Here is a 17,839-nt window from a genome sequence, read left to right as displayed (position 1 = left end):
CAAACAGCGCGCGCGTTATGCGGGAGACGTGACGTACGGTTGGACGCACATACACACGCGGAGAGAGGGACAATCGAAATGAGAAAATCGCGTGGCAGGGATGTTACAATTGTGGCTATAAAAAGCAGCGTAAAAAAAACAAAAAGAAACTAACGGGACTGTGAGAGGGCGAAGGACTGTCGAGAGGCGGGCGCGACGTCGGGGACGACTCCGGTAGTCACCGCGAGCACCGTCAGATGACGCCACAAGTTTCGCTTCTCCCTTTCCCCCTTCCCGGCGTGCCGCGGGGCTTTTCTCTCTGGCTTTGCTCGCCTCTCGCGCTCCTCAGTCGGTGCTGAAGGAAGCCACCGGGTGGAGGAGGTCACGGTGTTACTCTTAAGCGGTCGAGACACCGGAGGCACCTCGTTGCGCGACCCAAAACCCGCACACCTGACATTGTCAGTCGCAACGCTGTGCTCTTCTCTGTGTTTCGGGGCTCGAGCTCCTTACGGTCCACACCAGTAATCGTCGGAGTTCTCGAGGACCTCCTCGGCCGCCGTGACACTTGGCTCCATCGACCTCCCGGATTACCGTTGCTGGCTGCGACAAGGGCTGTGATCGCGTCGTCGCACGAAGTTGGGAGTGTCTCGCGGGAGCGACCAACGGTGTTTTTCTGACCAGGTGCGAAGCGCATTCCTCGCCGGGGTGTTTCGGTGCTGCCGGAGGTTCGGCCGTTTCGTTGTTGCCGTCCGAGCGTGGTTCCTCCTCGCCCATTGCGGCGAGGGCAGGTCTGCCGCCTCGCTCGCCGACCCCGCAGAAACCAGCTCGCCCGGCGAACACTGACCTTGCCGCTTCGTGGTCCCCTCCTGCTCGCTTCGACTCCACTGGCCGTCCGTGGAGTGGCGATCAGACCGTCCCTTCTCCCAGTTGAAAGATTTCGGTGTGTCGTACACTTGTTCGTCGGCCTCCGTTCTCGTTGGATTACGTGCTGCGACAATCGGTGTGTGTGTGTGCTTGCGTGTTGAGGATTAACGCGGCAACGGTCGACAGTGCCGCGTCGCTTCGCTGCCGTTTCGGGCCCTTCTTCGACAAACGCCGCCATTCCGGTGAGTTCGGCTCCCTCCTGTCGCTCCTCGTGCTAGCGATGTCCGCCAGGCGTGTCCTTGTGCGGTCTTGGGATGATTGATGGCTCCACATGTCACCATCTTTTCACGGATTCAATGCCCGTTTGAGACTCGGCGACTTAGTTCGTGCTCACGGAGGTAACACGTGCTTAGCGCGGTCTCAAAGGACAAAAGTACGAATTTTGGGGTCGTAATTAGTACCTCTTGTTGCGCAAATAGATGGCTTTGAAGAGATCGTTTCATCCTTTTCTGTCGGGCGGGATCTAATTCTCTTCTCTCATCTCTAAAAGCAGCATATAACGGTTATTGTTCATTACTCTGGAAGTGCCAGCAACTGCACTTCGATGGGTGTGCGAAAGAATTTAGCCGAAACACTGTTTCCGTTGCAGCAGTACAATCTTGGCACTTCTGACTAGTGGCGAGGAATGCATCCTTACCGTCTCGGCTCCTACGGTCGACAGAAGAACGCCACGTGATGGAAGTTGCGCAGCTTCCAACGGCGTGTGCCGATTTTGCGTGCGTTCGGGTCTGAAACGTTTGCAGTTCGACACAGTGAGACTTTCGTAGTTAATTTAGCGCGACTCAACAGCCCGCCTGGTTATCGTCTTTCGCGTTTCATCTCCTATCACGCCTCTTGGTGTGGTGTTGTTCGGACGGATTTCTCCGCGCGGTGATGCCTGCCGAAATCGAGGTTTCTCGTTTACTGGTGAGCCTCGCCGATCCTGCGGTTACGTTGCAGGCTCCTTCGGCGGTAGTCGTTCGCCAGGCTTCTCGGTCGGGAAGACCCGCGTCCTTCCGCCGGGTTCGCGACCTCGTTCCGCCTGACTCGCCGTCGTCCCCTCATCCGCGTGTCTGTTTTGTTCCGGAGAATGAGCGCCCTCGCCTCTCTTGCGAGTCGCTGTTCCCTTTAGCACGCGGAAGCCCCCAGTCGTCGTCTCTTGACTGCAAACACAAAGAAGGCAATTTAAAAGGTGCGTCTTTGTGCGTGTACATTTTTGCTCTCGTCCTTTTTTGTTTGTTCGCGGCTCCGCGTCGCTTCACCCGTCCTCATTTTGGAGTGGGGCTGGCTTTGCTCACTCCCCAACACAGTTCTTCCGCTTGTCTTGGCGAATAAGAAGTCGGTCGAGGGTACCGGGTTTTCGAGGCGTTCGCTGTGTAAACAAGGCGGTCGAGCGGATTCACGATCGTTGGTTCGACGGAGCCGTCGACTGCAGCGCGGTACGCGTCCGCGTAGAGGCGAGAGCGCGGCGCATGTTCGACCTTGTACGCAGGCAGCACTTGCTGCTTGCTTGAATATCTCTTCCCTAGAGTCATCGTATATCTTTCGCGCCGAGGTCTCAGCGCACGCTTAAAAATAGCAGCTGTGTCCCGGGCGCAGTCACAACATTCGTTCCTTTTTTTTTTTTTTTTTTTCATGTCTGCGTTTGTTTTGAGGAGACGTCTGTGTTTGTTGTCGTTGGACATTGCACGTTCTGGCAGGCGCATCTCGAAGAATATGGTCCATTTTTGCTTCGAGGTGGATGAAACGTTTGTCGGCTTCGTAATGGTTTCCGTTTCTTCGTGTGCGCTACTTACCGACATCTCGCCGGTCTTTACCACTTTCTAGAAGTATACGACTGAGTGCGGGTTCCGAGAACGCGGGAAACAGTGGATGATCTGAAGTCAAGATCAGGCTTGTATAATTGGGTTTCGTTTCCAGCACTCGAATGGCCAAAGCGTGTGTTCAAGCCCCCCTGCGTTCACGCCGCTTCGCGGTGACAGTCTGCGGCGATGCGGCGACTCGTTACAAAAATGTCAACCGACCTGGCCACACCGCTTCGCGGCGGCCGACCATTCGCTAAAGCGTATTTCGATGAAAACTCGGCGTTCACGAAAACGTCATGCGCCCAACTGGGTGGCACATCACAGTTACCTCGATTTTATCGGCCCTTTCAGGGCCGATTGAAAACAAGCGGCAAGCGCCTGTTTGGCTCGACACCGCATTCCTCACGCAGTTTCTTCTTCGTTCAATCGATGATGCCGTGCGACGGGCACTAAGTCATATCGTTGTTCTTCACATTTCTAGCAGCCTGACAGAAATACACCGAAGTCACGCGAAGCTTTTTCTGCATCTTTGTTCCAAATCTTTGTTCTGGGGTTTCTCGCGATTTGCTTTTTCTCTAGCAGAAGTGTAGTAGAACCGAGGCTCGCGTCTGCCTGCAAAGTGTTCGCACAACGCGCGCACGCGAGCAACTAATTCGTCCTCTCGTTTTACTCACGCACCGCTGCACTGTCTCCCATTGGCGGCAGTTTTTATGGAGGACGTTTGAGTTGGCCGTGCGCACGTTTGGAAGATCTTATTGATCGGAACAAGGCGGCCATTGCTTTAACGAGGATCGGTCGGCAGGGGCGGCGGCGATTGTTAAAAAATAATAAAAAAAAAGGCGGGGGGTAGACTCGCAAAACACGAAAAGCCCACGGAGCGATCGAGCCGTCGGGGTGACTCACTCTCGGGACAGGTCCAGGCGTGTTCGTTTACGTGCCTCCGGCGCCCCTTCCTTCTTTGTGTGGTTGACCTTGCAAGTCCCGTCCTGCCAACGGACTCGCTTTGTCGAGTGCCGCCCATCAAAAGGCTTTGCTCGATCCTGGTTCGGTGGTAGGAGGGGGCCGTGCGTTGCCGTTGTGTTCATTCAGCTGGGGATTTCCAACCGTTTGGTGCCGTCCATTTCGGTTGCCCCGCCCGCAGCCGTTTTGAGAAAAGCAGCGCTTACAGCCGTCTGGGCTCGTCGAACTCTACGAATCCATGTTTGCACTGAATCTTACAAGTTTGCATGCAGGGCTGTAGAGGAACAGGCATGACAGTGCGCGCGTGCAACGATGAGTCGTTTTAATGAGCGTTCGTGCACGGAGAGCATTTTAGAAAACGGTACATTCCTGCCTGTGCCTTCTACATAGGCATCTCGCATACGGCGCTAGGTAGTTCCGCCCGGCCCCAATTGTTTCGTGCACAACTTTTCATGGACACACGTTTCGTCGACACGAACGTTTCATCGACACTCGTTGCGTTAATTGCTCGCTGTAGGGACATTTCGTTGCGCGTGTATCACTGGGGTGCGTGTTAACTTATTTAGCCGCCCCGTTTACACCGCTTCGCGGCGACAGTCTGCGGCGGCTTATTACAAAAGTGTTAACCCAACTGACATACCCGTACACGCCGCTTCGCAGCAACAATCTCATGCAACTTATGAAAAAAGAAACTGATGACACGATTTGTCGATGAAAAGTCGTTCGATGAACTGACTGCCACCACACTCTCAAGAAATGCTTGTGCCTCTACTTACCCGCAAAACACTCAAAGAGTCAATCTCTGCAATCTACAAAATCAGCTCAGTGAATGATGAGGCGGAACATCTGTTTAGACCTCAAAATTAAGTCTGCGCTGTGGCATTACGCAGTGCAACCATGATGCTTCGCATTGCGTAATGCCACAGCGCATACTTCATTTCGAGGTCTGAACAGATGTTCCGCCTCATCATTCGCTGAACTGATATCGTACTCCGCAGAGATTGGCTTTTTGAGTGTTTTGCGGGTAAGTAGACGCGCAAACCTTTCTTAGGGTGTAAGTAGACAGGCAGCTACTTTCACGCAGTACCACCTCATTGTCACGATACAGATTTGGGACCCGGGAGCACGGTACGAAACGAGGCGTATTCGTTCTCCCCTTGGTGGGTCAACAGTCCCGAGATTATCGTTCGCGGTGAGCTCATGACGGCATCCGGACGATGATATGCGTGACGCCTCGAAGGTGTATTCGCGGGGCAGCGCTAGTAGATCCATTATACAACATCGCTCAGAAAGGAACAAACGTAATGGCCACCTGCGCCTTTTCGTCTTCGTTCTTTAGGTGGACGCGACGATTCTTTTTCCCGCCTTTTGAAGGGTCGCGCATTTCTCTTTCACTGCGTGTTGTTTCGCCGCTTCTATAGTAGTCTCCGTGGGTGTAGAAAATAAGGTTTTTTGACGTGGTTTCGGAGCCACTTCTATCTTGCGACTCCCTTCAGCCAGCCCGCTTTGCCGACTGAGACCACCGAAGGAAGAAAAAAATAGAGCTGCCATTGGCCTCGGCTCGAAAAGGAACTGGAAAAGAAACGCGCCCCTCCCCTTTTCTTTGTTGTCCCCTGAGTCGTTTTGCTGTTTTCTCATTTTGTATCTGTTATTCGATCCTCGTCTTTCCTCTTTTTTTTTTTTTTTTTTTCACTTTGTTTGGCGTGGGAATTCCGCTTCTTCGTAGGGGCCCCTGGTGTGTGTCCGGAGCTGCGTCGTCGTCTGGAATGTGGGGTCTCCTCTCTTCGGTCCCCTCCTTTTCTTCTTTATTATATCTAGACCACTTTGTGTGAATCCCAGTCCCGTACCTCCTCCTCCCAGTCTCCGCCAGGTCTTTTCAACACGCTGCAGGATTTTTTTTTTTTTTTTTTTTTTTTAATTTGGGCCACGTTTAGGGGGCGGGGATTTACCGTTGTCCGCGGGAATTTTCCTAAGTCCTGGCGGTTGTATACAGAAATGGCATGATCTGTTTCGCGCCTTTCCATTCTTTACCTTTCTAAGGACATCCTTGCGCTTATTGATTAGTGGATTTCCCCCCTGCAGTTTCCTCCTTGTTGTGTCTGTCTGTGCGTGTTTGGAAAAAGGGGGGGGGGGGGGGGGGTGCGGCCGCTGGTGTCTGGTACTGTTCCCGAAATAACGCTGCGTAAAGACGACTGCTTGACCTTTACCTGTAATCTTATGAAGTCCTCCAAAGGAAGAAGGATAAATGCTGGCCGGGGATTTATTTTGCTCCTATTTTAGTCTCGGTAAAGTTTCGCAGGTGTCGACAAGCCGCTTGGGGAGAGTTAAAAGCGGTCTTTTTGAGCCCACGTCGGCAGTCTTCTGTGTCGTCGCTCTTTTTCGTGCAATTTCTATTAAATTCGCGATTGAGGTTTCAACCATGTTTCGCTTTCTGCTCCGTCACATGCCGATAAGTTAATGTGTTTATATATTACGATTTTCTGACACGGTTATGCAACGCTAATAAGCCGTTCTCGCGTCCGTATTGCCGTGGGTCAGTGAGCCATCGCAACTTCGTGCGTGGTTGTGAAATTGATATTTATCATCCTTCGTCCCGTTATAACGCGCCTACAACAGTTCCCTCAGACAGGAGTAGGTTCGGCGGGCAGGAGCTAGCAAAAGTAAAACATTCGAATACGTCATTAATATCCGCAGCCGGTTTCACTCGCTATACCCCTTGACAGAGTGGAACGCTGTCCCGTGATGTGTAGTCGTTCCCGCCATTCCGGTAGAGTATCACAGGACGGCCTCCCAGTATGAAGTAACGACTGCCTCAAAGCGACGCGATTTGTTCGCTGCAGGGGGTGCCACAGCTGACCTCCCAACTTTGAGTCTCGGCGCTGCGTGAACGGTCTGTCGAACGTCTGTGCGTCGTTGCGCGCTTCTATCCAGCTCTACCTGATGAATTATCGCAGCTCCTTCGATTCTCGCCCAACCTGATTCGTGTAGGCGACTCGTGCTTTTACGTCATTTTGATTTTTTTTTTTCCCGAGGTTTTCGCTTTAGTTCACTGTGGGACGATCGAACGCGCAAATGAATAACAAATAATTTGCTTTCTGTCGCGTAGCAGGCAGCAATCTAGCGACGCTCTCGGGGGGGTCCCCGTGCTATTCTTCGCGCCCGAGACGAACGATCGGCGCGTGGGTGCCTAATTGGCCGGCTTTCTTTTGCGGTCCACTTTCCTCGATGCAGCTGGCGAGTCGGCTGGACGCTTCGTTCTATATTCGCCGAGTGTTGACGGAAGTGGCTGCTCGTGAGGCACCATTGTGCCCCTCTTTTTACTGCGGAGTGGCCGCAGACCAGCTGTGCCGGGGTTGTGGCTGCTCGCGGGAGTTCGCTAAATTGTTCTTGTATTTGGGGCGACAGTCCGAGTGGTGGTGTGGGCGGTCGGTGGCAGTGCTTGTTTCGACCGTCTGCGTTTACTGGTCAAATGCCTGTTGTTGGTTTTTTTCCCCTACTTTGCGAATATATTGCGTGCATGGGAAGACGTGAATGGCATAATGATAAAAACGGCTGTACGCTTTTTTTTGTTTTGCGTTGCATCGGGGGTTTCGTTTCTTTCTGGCTTCTTCTAGTCCGGTTCGTGCAGTCAAGAGGTACACAACTGCAATCAGATTAGCCTCGCAGAATAAAGAATGAGCTTCTCCAATATTTTGCGAAGTGCTCAATTTGAAAATTATCCCGCTGTAATGTTTGGTACTTTGTGAAGTGTAGTGGGAAGTATTAATGCCACGGTTGAAGTAGTTAAGTACGACTGGGGTGAATAGCAGTGTGATTCTTATGTGGAGCGAAAGTTCGTCTGCTTCTTTTGCAGAGGTTGTGATGACGTTCTCTGATCGGGAGGTCACTGATAGTGGGCAGATCTCAAGGCAGCTTGCTTTGAAGCCACTATCCTCCAATCAGAGCTCGACATCCTGACGTCACCGCAAGCCCCGCAAAAGAAGCAGACGAACTTTCGCCCCCCGCTTAGCTTCGTTCGACACTGTGTATATCAAGGGACGGCATGTGGTGTCTTCCCTTTGCACTGCTAAAGTCACGAATGACGCTGTGCTATTCGAACCACGATTCACAGGCTGTACCGCCTAGTCATGAGCGGCTAATAAAACTTGATTAAGCAGGCCCGTACTACGTATTATAAAGACATAATGGACTGTCGAATAAAAGAGTTCGCGAAGGCTGCCTCTCTTATGAGAGACGCCTGAAGAATATTAAGGTATTCATGTATCGTATCAGTTGATTTTACAATGGACGCGTATCCCGGGGGGGGGGGGGGGGGGGGGGGGGGGGGGGGGGAGGGAGTATGGCGGGTGGCGGCGGCGGGTAGCGGCGGCGGGTAGCGGCGGCGGGCGCCATACCACCCGCCCGTAATGCTTTATTTTCCCGGGGCCTCATCTTTCCCCTCCCCCCATACAGCATTTTGTCAAGCGCCCCTCCCCCCCGAATCAAGATCCTGGCTACGTACCTGGGTGTGCGTATTGTATGGGACCTTCGTTGGACTCGGGGACGGATTTTTCGGTCAGGCCCTTTGGGGGGGGTAGGCATTCGGCTGGCGGGGGGAAGGGGGAGGCCGGGGACAGCCTGCTGAGATTTGACGTTAGGGTCGGAACGTTGCTCAGATCTATTTTGTTGACCCAATATTTGCTATGTCCCCAAAACCTAAACTTTTGGCTGGTGTCTATCAATGATTTTATTGAACCAAAGTTGACCTTGGGGAGCGGCTCTCCCCCCTCCCCCCTCAATCTGACCTTGACTGTACTGCAAGTGCACCCATAGAAGTTAATTTTGGAAAGCAGAGACGACAGTTGGATGACGATACAAAGTGTGTTGACCATTTTATTTTACGTATTCTTTTTTAATGAAAAGAAAGAATGGATTGGGCTGGGGTTTCAGCTTTCGTGCTGGAGAGGAGGCGCCTAACACACTGCTACATTTTATCTAGGGAGTTTTGAGCAGCAAAAGCATTCGCATCTTTCAGCGATGGTGGTAACGCGGTGTGAGAATCGCGCTCTCTAACTCCTGAATGATAGGCTTGGCAATAAAGGTGCGTGCCCACACCTTCCTGGGGTGAAAAAATAAAGTAAGGCTCTAAAACTGGTCGTATGAAGCAAGACTAGAATTACTTCCCCGTCGCAGACCCCGCCTCTTACTGCTTGCTCTCCTACGACAATCATCCAGATGACAGTCACTTTGATAGGCGCCGGCGCGCCCCCTATAGGTCGTGAAAGTTGCGAATAGGCGCCGGCGTATGGCTTTCAGATTTGCTTTCCTTTCGCAAATGCTCGTAAATATATATATATCCCCCCCTGTAAACCGTCCCCTCCAGGCCGTCGCGCCATCCTTATCTTAATAAAGTGCAGTGATGTGATTGCTGCGCCAATTGCGCCAAACTGCGCCAAGGGGCAAACCCTGCTACATCCTGCTACATTTTGCCAAAATGTGGGTAATCTGCTCCAAGCCTGCGCCAAAAGACCAATTTTGTTTGTGTTTCAAATTGAAACTAAACTGAGTACCGTAATTGAGCATGCGTGAGCTAGGTAGCGCAAGCGGCAGCCCGACAAAAAGTACCCTGTATCAATCGTCCATCCGGTCTTGCATAGTTTTTCCCGCCGTCTCTCGTTTCATGCTCTCGTCGTGTCTCATGTGTCTCGTCTCGCGTGTTTTCAAAAAAGGAAAAAAAAAAAAAAAATAAAATCTACGATACACGCGGGCGTGTGTGGACGCTTCAGTCGTTGCACAGACTGCTCCAAGTACTTTTTGACTCTGGCTCGCGATGTCTTGAATCAATGCGCTCAGGTTCTTATTTTTCTGTGTGTTTAGCTTGTACCTCGCCTGCCGGCCTGGCAAGCACGTGCCGCTGAACTGTTTTTTGTCGTATGCTGGACAATTACACTTTTCATACAATTTTGGAAACCAGTTGGCGACGGAGCAGAGTGGCATGGTGTCTGTTTCGATCGCACAGCCATCTCCACTCTTGCGACGAAGCACGTGCAATTGCAAGTCTGCCGAAGTTGCCCTCATGTGCATGCGAACATGACTGCACGACAGAGGCACCAGCCGGGAAGCTTGCAACCCATTGTTTTATGTTTGCTTACTTTTGACGAAAATCTGGCACGTCGGGAACCAGTAAAACGGTGGCAAGCGGTTTTTCGGAGTTGCTCGGCAACGCCCACAGCACTGTACACTTGTGGGATGTCTCAATGTCTCTTTGGAGACTTGAAAGTGGACATTCATTACTAGCCGAAGGCAAAGCGAGGCTTGCAGCAGACTTGCAGAAATTTTCGAAAAGCAAAAAGAAAAGCACCCGCTAGTCTGAATGCACCTTTGTCTTGTAAAAAAAAATTGGGTTGTGTGTGTGTTTATACAGCCTAGAACTTGGTCTGCCTCACAGGGGCGACGAGTCTCCCAGCTGTAGATGAGAAATTTAGCCAGTGCGGTAGAGCCGCTAGCCTGGGGTCTTTAACGTGCACCACGCAGTAGTGATACACGACCGCACGCCGGTACGATGCTCATCCAGATCGAAACGGGCAGGGGTGGGGCTCGAACCCAGGATCCCTGGGTTCTGCAGCGCGAGCTTTCGCTCCACGTGCTCCGAGCTGGTGTGCGCTAGACCACTCGGCCACCGATCCCCCCCTTTGTCTTGTACTGCAGTATAGTTGCGTGTTTCATCAGTGGGAGACAGTTTCCATTTATTATATTGTATATAACAGTAGTCAACCTAATGCTGTAATATTTACTATATACTAAGCTGGTTATTTTCAAATTAATTTTATTAAGTGCAGTTTGGTTCTTATTTACCTATAACGGGTACATATACATGTAGAATTTAAATGAAGCATTGCAAAATGTGTTATGCCTTTGGCATTTCAGTTACATGTTGAGAGACTCCCAAATGGTCTAACTTGACCGTAATTTGTTTATTGCGGCGACCGAAGTGCCCTTCGTTCGTCCAGCACCTAAAACGAATATGTTTATTTTCCTAAGAATATCTGCTTTAAAAGCCTCTTTTGCTGCTCCGAAGCACTGTTTTGGCCGCTCCCAAAGCCACTTCTGCTGCTCCAAAACACTCTTTTGGCTGCTCCAAAGGCCACTTTTCCTGCTCCAAAACACTGTTTTGGCTGCTCCAAAAGGTGCTCCAAAACGGCTTACGCCAATCACATTACTGAAAGTGTAACAACAACAATATATATATATATACATATATGTGTTTGAAAGCCCCGCCCTCGCGCCTGTTCTTTGGCCTCTGCTGCACGGAAATCATTAAATAGTTTTTTTTCTTTTTTTTTATTGGGTTGTTTTTGGAGTTTGTTGCTAAACTCGCTACTCTTTCGCGGTTCGCGGGGTCCGCCCAAGGCTCTGAGCGGTGTCCGTAAACTTGCTGGTCAAGGAATGCTTAATTTATCGAGGCGCAGACGGCGCTAGGCTTCGTCTTCATTTCATTTGGCCCTTATGACACGACGGGGCCTCGTAAATACACTTCTCGAAGCCTCTTTTCCCAGGACAAAGCCGACGCCTGTTTCTCTCTTTTTTTATTTATTTATTTGGGATATTGTTGTGTGAGTCGTTCGTCCCAGCTTCTGTCGTCCTTTGCCGTCCCCGGTGCCAAGCTGTGCCCGCGTCTTCTGCGTCCCGTCGAGTGTCCGAAGAGTTTGCTTTTGGCCGCATGGACGCTTCGGGAATGTCTCGGCGCCAGCTGGGAGCTGCTTAATTGGCCTCCCGCCGCGATTCTTGGCGGGGGGCACTTGCGTCCCAGCAGACATCCAACAGCGCGGGCGGATCGCTAACTCCTTTTCTTTTTGTTCATGAACGAGAGGAACACCGAGCTAGCCTCTTGGACCCATCTTGTTTATTCGTTTGCGGGTTGAGAAACGCGGAACATGTTCGTCCCACAAAACCTTCCACTTCAGCAGAGCGAACGTGGAGAGGGAAAGAGGAGAGGCGAGTCCAGTTGCCCCCTACCCTCTCCGGCGTTAGCTCTGCTAAGGTGCGAAGAAGGGAGGGTTTTGTGGGGAAGAACTTGTCTGACTTTTCTTAACCCGCAATAGAGTCTCGTGCTCGGTTTATTCTCCCACGATAGTTGATACACTCCGTTTATCACTAAGCTGCCAATGGGAGGGAGCTACGTGCTCCTCAGACCAGTCATGAGTCTATCTTTAGCCACGTGATCAGGCTCCTGCCCTTACCCACGTGTGTGTACCACTGTGTAGGCGTTGTATGCTTAGCCACGCGAAGAAAGCGATGAAAGGGAGGCGGTTGATTAGTCCGGTGAGCAAGTAACCTCCCACCGACTGGCAGCTAAGCCTATTGGTAGCCTCATCAGAATCGGACGGTTGGGAGAGTGCCTGGCTGACAGACAGGCTGCTTCGTCTGGTGTGCGCTGTTAACAACGCCCGCTGTGTGGGGGAGGCATTTCGACACGTTCGCCGCTGCCCCTTTCACGGTCATACTGTCGGCGGACCTGAAGGTGGTCGGTTTCGTGGTTTCGCACCTTCGCGCATTTCAAATCACGCGTTCAACTAATCTGCCAACTTCGCTTTCTTTTTTTTTTTTTTTTTTTTTGGTGGAAGGGTGCGGTTTTTTTTTTTTTCCTTTGCTCCTATACAGAAACGTGTGGTGTGCCAAGTTGAACCCTCCGCTGATTAGATTGCCGGCTGACTTAGCTAAAAAAAGAAAAAAAACAAAAACAATGTTGACGAAGATAGCAAGAAATTGCCGAAATGGTTCTATTGTTGAGTGTTGGTGCATTTCTGGAGCCTCGTCAAATAAAAGTGCGCGTCGGGGGAAAAATAAACGTTTTAATGACTTTGATACCTAATCTTTACTGCCAAGTTCCATCATTTCATTGTTCCCCCTCGTGATACTTTACTACTCGCCGCGCGCAATTTCGCGAAAGCGACACGAATGAAATTTGAGAGCGTCTCGTGAAATGCGTTTCAGGCCTTATAATTGACTCGCTCGGTCCGCTAACGTCGCTCGCTTCGACTCGAGGCGCCAAGTCGCATCGGACGGCGTCGCAGTAGCTGACGGGCGATCCTTTGTCGCGCGCTCTTTCGGTGACTGGCCCTGAGATGGGGGGGCGTCGTCTCGATGGCCTTTTTGTCCCTTGGCCCTCTCTCCCATCTGGGGAGCGGCAAGAAGCGCTCGGCCGTGCTGCGGGCGGAGCGGGGAACAATGGAGCTCGGTGTCTTGTCCCGCGGACGGGTCACTCGGCGAGATGGGCTCGTTCCGCCAATGCATTCCGCTGATGGCATCCTCTCGGAATCCTCCGTCTACCCTCCTGCTGCTGGTCTATCGTCTCTGTCCCGCTGTCGCTCTGTTTGAGACCCCGTGCCGCTCGGAGATGCCTGCCTCGCAGCTCTTTAGTCTGTTTTTTCTTTCTTTTCCTTCTGTTTTTTTGCGAGGACGATCTTTCTTGTAGCGGAAAGCCCGTGCCTGAGCAAGTCCGGGCATATCGTATCGTGTTCTTTTATTCTTTTTACCATTTATGCGTCGGTGGGAATACATGCATAGTGTCTTTTCCGTATAATGCGAACGAGATGTCTTCAGTGAAAAACGGTACTGGTCAAGACGCCCTGTTCTTTTTGGCGTCTTGGGCTCTGCAGTGAAAATTGAACTGTGAAGTTTGTTGCGACGATTGTTCAATTTCAGCGCTGCTTTCTTCGTGCTTATATAACTCGCTCGTTTTGTACGATGAGGTCTCTTATTTATTTTTTAAGACTCGTGGATTTCCGCCCTGGCATTACATACGGTATGCGGTATAGCGCCATCGGGTGTGCTGACTCGAGACTACAGATCACCGGAAATGCACGAAAATAAGTTCACTGCCATCCTCTTTGAAGATGCCCGTAAAAGACTCGTTAGTTTGGGCTGTTGGTGTGACATGCCCCAGAACAGCGATCACAAAAAGCGACCACAAAAGAGAAGAGCACCTTTCTTTCGTGGTCCTTTTTTGTGTGCGCTGTGAACATATTTCGATTTCGGAGGTAAAAGATTGAGGTTTCCAGTGTATTTATTTAAAACGTTTCTAACTATAGTGTCGTTTAGATGAACGCCGAACCTGCGATGGGCTTACATTTTGCAAACTTGCGATTTTTGTTTTTCTCGTGTTCGTTTTTGACTTTTGTAACCTCATACAAAGTTGAGTTTATCGTAACCCCAAACCTAATGTGAGTGTTTCTTTTTTTTTTTTTTTTCCGTTGATTGGTATTTTACACCAACGATGTGTGACGTCTTGAGCGCGACTGTGAAAATGATGGTTTCAACGAAAACTGCAAAATCGTAGAGATGAAACTGGGCTCGTCAGAGTGCTTGGCCAACCATTGGAACTGCTATCTCCTTTTCTCTTTCACTCTCTCTCTCTCCTTCTTCCTCTCCCCGTATCTGGCGTGCTTGGACGGAGCTGGTTGGCGAGTTGATGCCCGTTTCATTTGGCGGGCCCACTCCACTCATTCGTGTCTCCTCTCTTGTCGGAGCCTCCTTTGTTGTCCCGCTCGCTTTTCTCTTCGGCCAGCGCTCCGCTTCGCCAACGGCGCCCTCGTCGTCGCGCGGAGATTCACGATTACATCCGAACGGTTGGCTGCGTCGGACGGATCTGTGTGTTTGTTGCGTTCTCTGTCGCCAGCATTTCTTCTCTGTCGGCGGGCAGTCTGCTTAAATATTCGGGAATAGCGCCTCTACGGTCGCGATTGGTGCTCGTCGATAATCCGTGTAAACAAAATGAAAAAAAAAAAAAAAGAAAGCGCCGATGTTGCGTTAGTATTAGCAGTGTCGCGCGGCGTACAATCTTAGGAACGGTTGCACCCCGTCTCCGTAGGAATGTTATAAATAGGTTGCGTTTCAAAACGTACCCCCCCCCCCCCCCCCCCTTGCCATCATATTGAGGTATTTAGCGGACAAGGTAGAGAGAAGAAGAACAGGGCAGAAAAGCGGCGCTACTCACAACTACGTTTACTGACAAGAAAAAAAAGAAAAAAAACCTCCCCCCCCCCCCTAAAAAAAAAAAAAAAGCAAGGTTAAGAAGTTTAGTTAAATTATACATGATGATTGAAAACCTGAGACTGTGGTTTGAAAACGGAAACTCGTGAAGTAGAAAGAAAAAGGGACAGACGTTGTCTGTCCCCTTTTTCTTTTTACTTCGTGTATAACTTACACCAGCTTGCCTGCACTTTAACCGTTTTTTCATAGTTAAATTAATTGTTCATCCGTCACGCTTGGGCTTCCGAATGAGCCTACGTCGATCGTCCTTCTCGCGTGCGCTGTTGTCTTTTGTACTATCTGCGTCCCCTTCCGGTTTCCCTCGCCAGAGCGTTGGACTTTGTACTCCTTGGAGAGAGTACTTCAGGATCGCGAGTTGGCTGCTCCTGTCGGTGGTGGAATTTCTTTCCGGTCGGACTGGGCTGCGCCCGTTCGAGGTTCAGTTCGAAGAACAGGAATGAGTCAGAATGACTCGTCGCAAGCTATACACGAGTGCGGACCACTGCCACCTTAATATACCCCCTGGTGGAAACTCTGCCGTCCGTTAACAAACAACGCAAGCCTGTCCGCGCATGCAGAACAAGTGCGGGCGCTTTCAGGCACCTGCATGCGCGATCGAAGTTCACCTACGCTGCTCTTTGTTCAAGCTGTCGGCTGACGAGCAGCTGCAGGGTGTCTGGTGGTGAGTACCGGAGAACAGGAAAACGCTAACACCGTCATACGACTAGTGAGGGCGACACGGAAGCAATAGATGAACGCACACATCGTCCGCGTGGAAGTTCCGAGTTGAGCACATATCATTTAGTTTATTTCAATATTTTCTTATCCAAATCGGTATCTACGAAACTAAACCGGCTCGATAAAAACGAAATCAGCACATGTACTCGAGGCAGTCCCGAGGAAAACTTGGAGTAGGCGGTTTTTGTGTTTACTCCGCTCCTGGTTCAAACTGGGAGGCACTCACTTGGTCGAATGGCGTTTTAGCAAATGCCGACGTTTCACCGAATGACACTTCAGCGAATAGACGGCCGCCTCGAAGCGGCGTTATACGTACGGGTGGCCCAAATGGGTTAACATTTTTGCAATGAGCCGCCGCAGACTGTCGCCGCAAAGCGGAGCGCGGGGAGGGGGGGTTAACACGCACCCCCTTTATTCGCTAAAACGTCAAAAACTAGTCCCTTTCCTGCAATTGAAGCTTCGCGGTTGCAGAGACACGCTCGGTTAAACTGGTTATTGCAAGCGAGGCCGGAAGTCGTGAAGGGATATTTGTAGACGCGTTAAGTGATGCGTATAGTTTTTTTATTGTCAAGCAAGGTTCAGGCTGAAATGAACTGCAAAGAAAATGAACGGTTCCAGAGTGCTTGCGAAAACATTTTGTTTATCGTCTTGCCGTTTCTCGTCACCGCTTGCCGGCTTGTAGGAGCCCCGTCGTGTTGCCTTTCCAGATGCATGGACAAAATGTCTTATACCCGTGCCACACGGGCAACTCGAATGCCATTTACAACGAATGACATTCGTGTGATCAACGAATCGGCTCGCAATCTGTCGCGCGTGGAACGCCCCACGCTCGGAGTGTCGCGCGCTGATTGGCCGATCGTTCAAATGTCATTCGTTGTAAATGGCATTCGAGTTGCCCGTGTGGCTCGCGTATAATTGCAACTAAACGAGCTTACATATGGCGAATTCGGGTGGTCAGTTGCCGGCGAGAACGAGCCGGCGGAACCGGCAACCAGAAACGCGCCGGCGGCACGCCACGTGACCCTCACCACCCGAACACGAAACGCCAGACGGTGGCAGTTTACTTCGTCTCATGCCCGCGCGACACCGCTATGGTGTACTAGAAGACTGGGCAGTGTAGCGAGCGCCGGCGGAGGGCGGGCTCTTTCAGCGATGACCGGATCGGTGGCCGCGAGAGGGCGCAACGTGTAGTAGGCGTGCTGTCGGAGTGCGGAGCGCAGGCGGCGGTAGCGCTTGGCTGGCTTGGCGTTCTGCACGGGTTCGATTGCTTCGTATTGTTTGGCTAACTCTTTACGGTATTCTTTAGTTCTGCTGTTTCACATATTATTTATCGCACTAATTCGTTGCCAAATGCTTTGCCCGAGACGTGCATCTTCGGGCAGGACACCACAGTACACATCGCGACACCGACATTTACTTCGAAAGAGTATTAGCGAGGACGAACTTTTATCACCTGCATTATAGACCCGAATGAGCTTTTTCCCCAGCAATTAGAACTTTGCTGAGATCCTTTGATTTCTCATAGAAAAACCATCGATCGCTTGTTCGCGCTAGCAATGTTGCGTTATGAATAGCTGCGGGAAATCCATCCCCCAGGGCAACGTTCGGGAAGTCTCTTGAAAGAGACGTCCCAAACGTGTGTAATCCTCTGGGTAACATAGGATAAGCATGCTGATGGCATGATACTTAAACAAATGTGTGCTTTTGTGACCCTATAATTTCGCTGTCACTGTAGTTATGATCAATAAAATCCGTGGTTGAAGCAAAATGGGTCTTACAAAACGGACTATATCGTCTACTTCTGTAGGCTGCGTGGAGATGCCACCGTCGACTCTCGCAACTACTTCCACGGGCTTTCGAAGGAATTTCCAGCACTAGCCTTTATCGTATTTGCTGTTACTACGTAGGGTCTTCAAACAGGACTGTGCGAATAGTTAGAAAAATGTATCCACTCACCAGCTCTGGTAGTAACCACAGTGGATAAATTCTTATTTATCCACTGAGCACCAGCTATATTGATGTGTGTGGGCACCAGGGCACACAGATAAAATTTTAATCATGCACTGGGCGCCAGCGCACAGATGAGATTACACCCATGGATTCCGGAGGCGATGGTACTTGCTTTTCCCAAGAGCTCGGGAGAGGGGGGCTCCCGAGCTCCCCCGTAGTCGGCGCCTATGGCGTTTTGTACCTCTACATTCTCCAACATGAGGTCATGATCTTGATGAGCTTCGACATCTTCAGGATAAAGGACTCAGTATCTTCCGCTGGGCCATAAGACCCTTCAATTTTCTTGCGGTAAAAAAAGAGGCCTCTTAGCACCTCCTCATTGAAGAGACGGAGTGCTGGGCCAACCCTCATCTTTTTAAAACCGTTAGGAGAGAGAGAGAGAGGAAAAAAAATAATTTGCTGATGTGAGGCTATAACCTTTAACGTCACATTTT

General features: G+C 50.8%; 1 protein-coding gene across 2 annotated transcripts in view; it reads left to right on the top strand.

Moving 5' to 3' along the window:
• The first annotated feature begins 331 nt into the window (after window positions 1-331).
• The window catches only part of LOC8031211 (plexin-A2), a 178,517-nt gene continuing 161,009 nt past the window's right edge, over window positions 332-17,839 (top strand). For both annotated transcript variants that reach the window (XM_040222894.3, XM_040222893.3), the window contains exon 1: window positions 332-1,085. The gene's annotated coding sequence lies outside the window, so the exon portion shown is untranslated. The remainder of the gene's footprint in view (window positions 1,086-17,839) is intronic.

The sequence above is a fragment of the Ixodes scapularis genome, unplaced genomic scaffold, assembly GCF_016920785.2.
Source record: "Ixodes scapularis isolate PalLabHiFi unplaced genomic scaffold, ASM1692078v2 PGA_scaffold2__306_contigs__length_199485367, whole genome shotgun sequence".
Lineage (NCBI taxonomy): Eukaryota > Metazoa > Arthropoda > Arachnida > Ixodida > Ixodidae > Ixodes > Ixodes scapularis.
The sequence above is the reverse complement of the archived record's forward strand: the minus strand, read 5'-3'. Positions and strand labels throughout refer to the sequence as shown.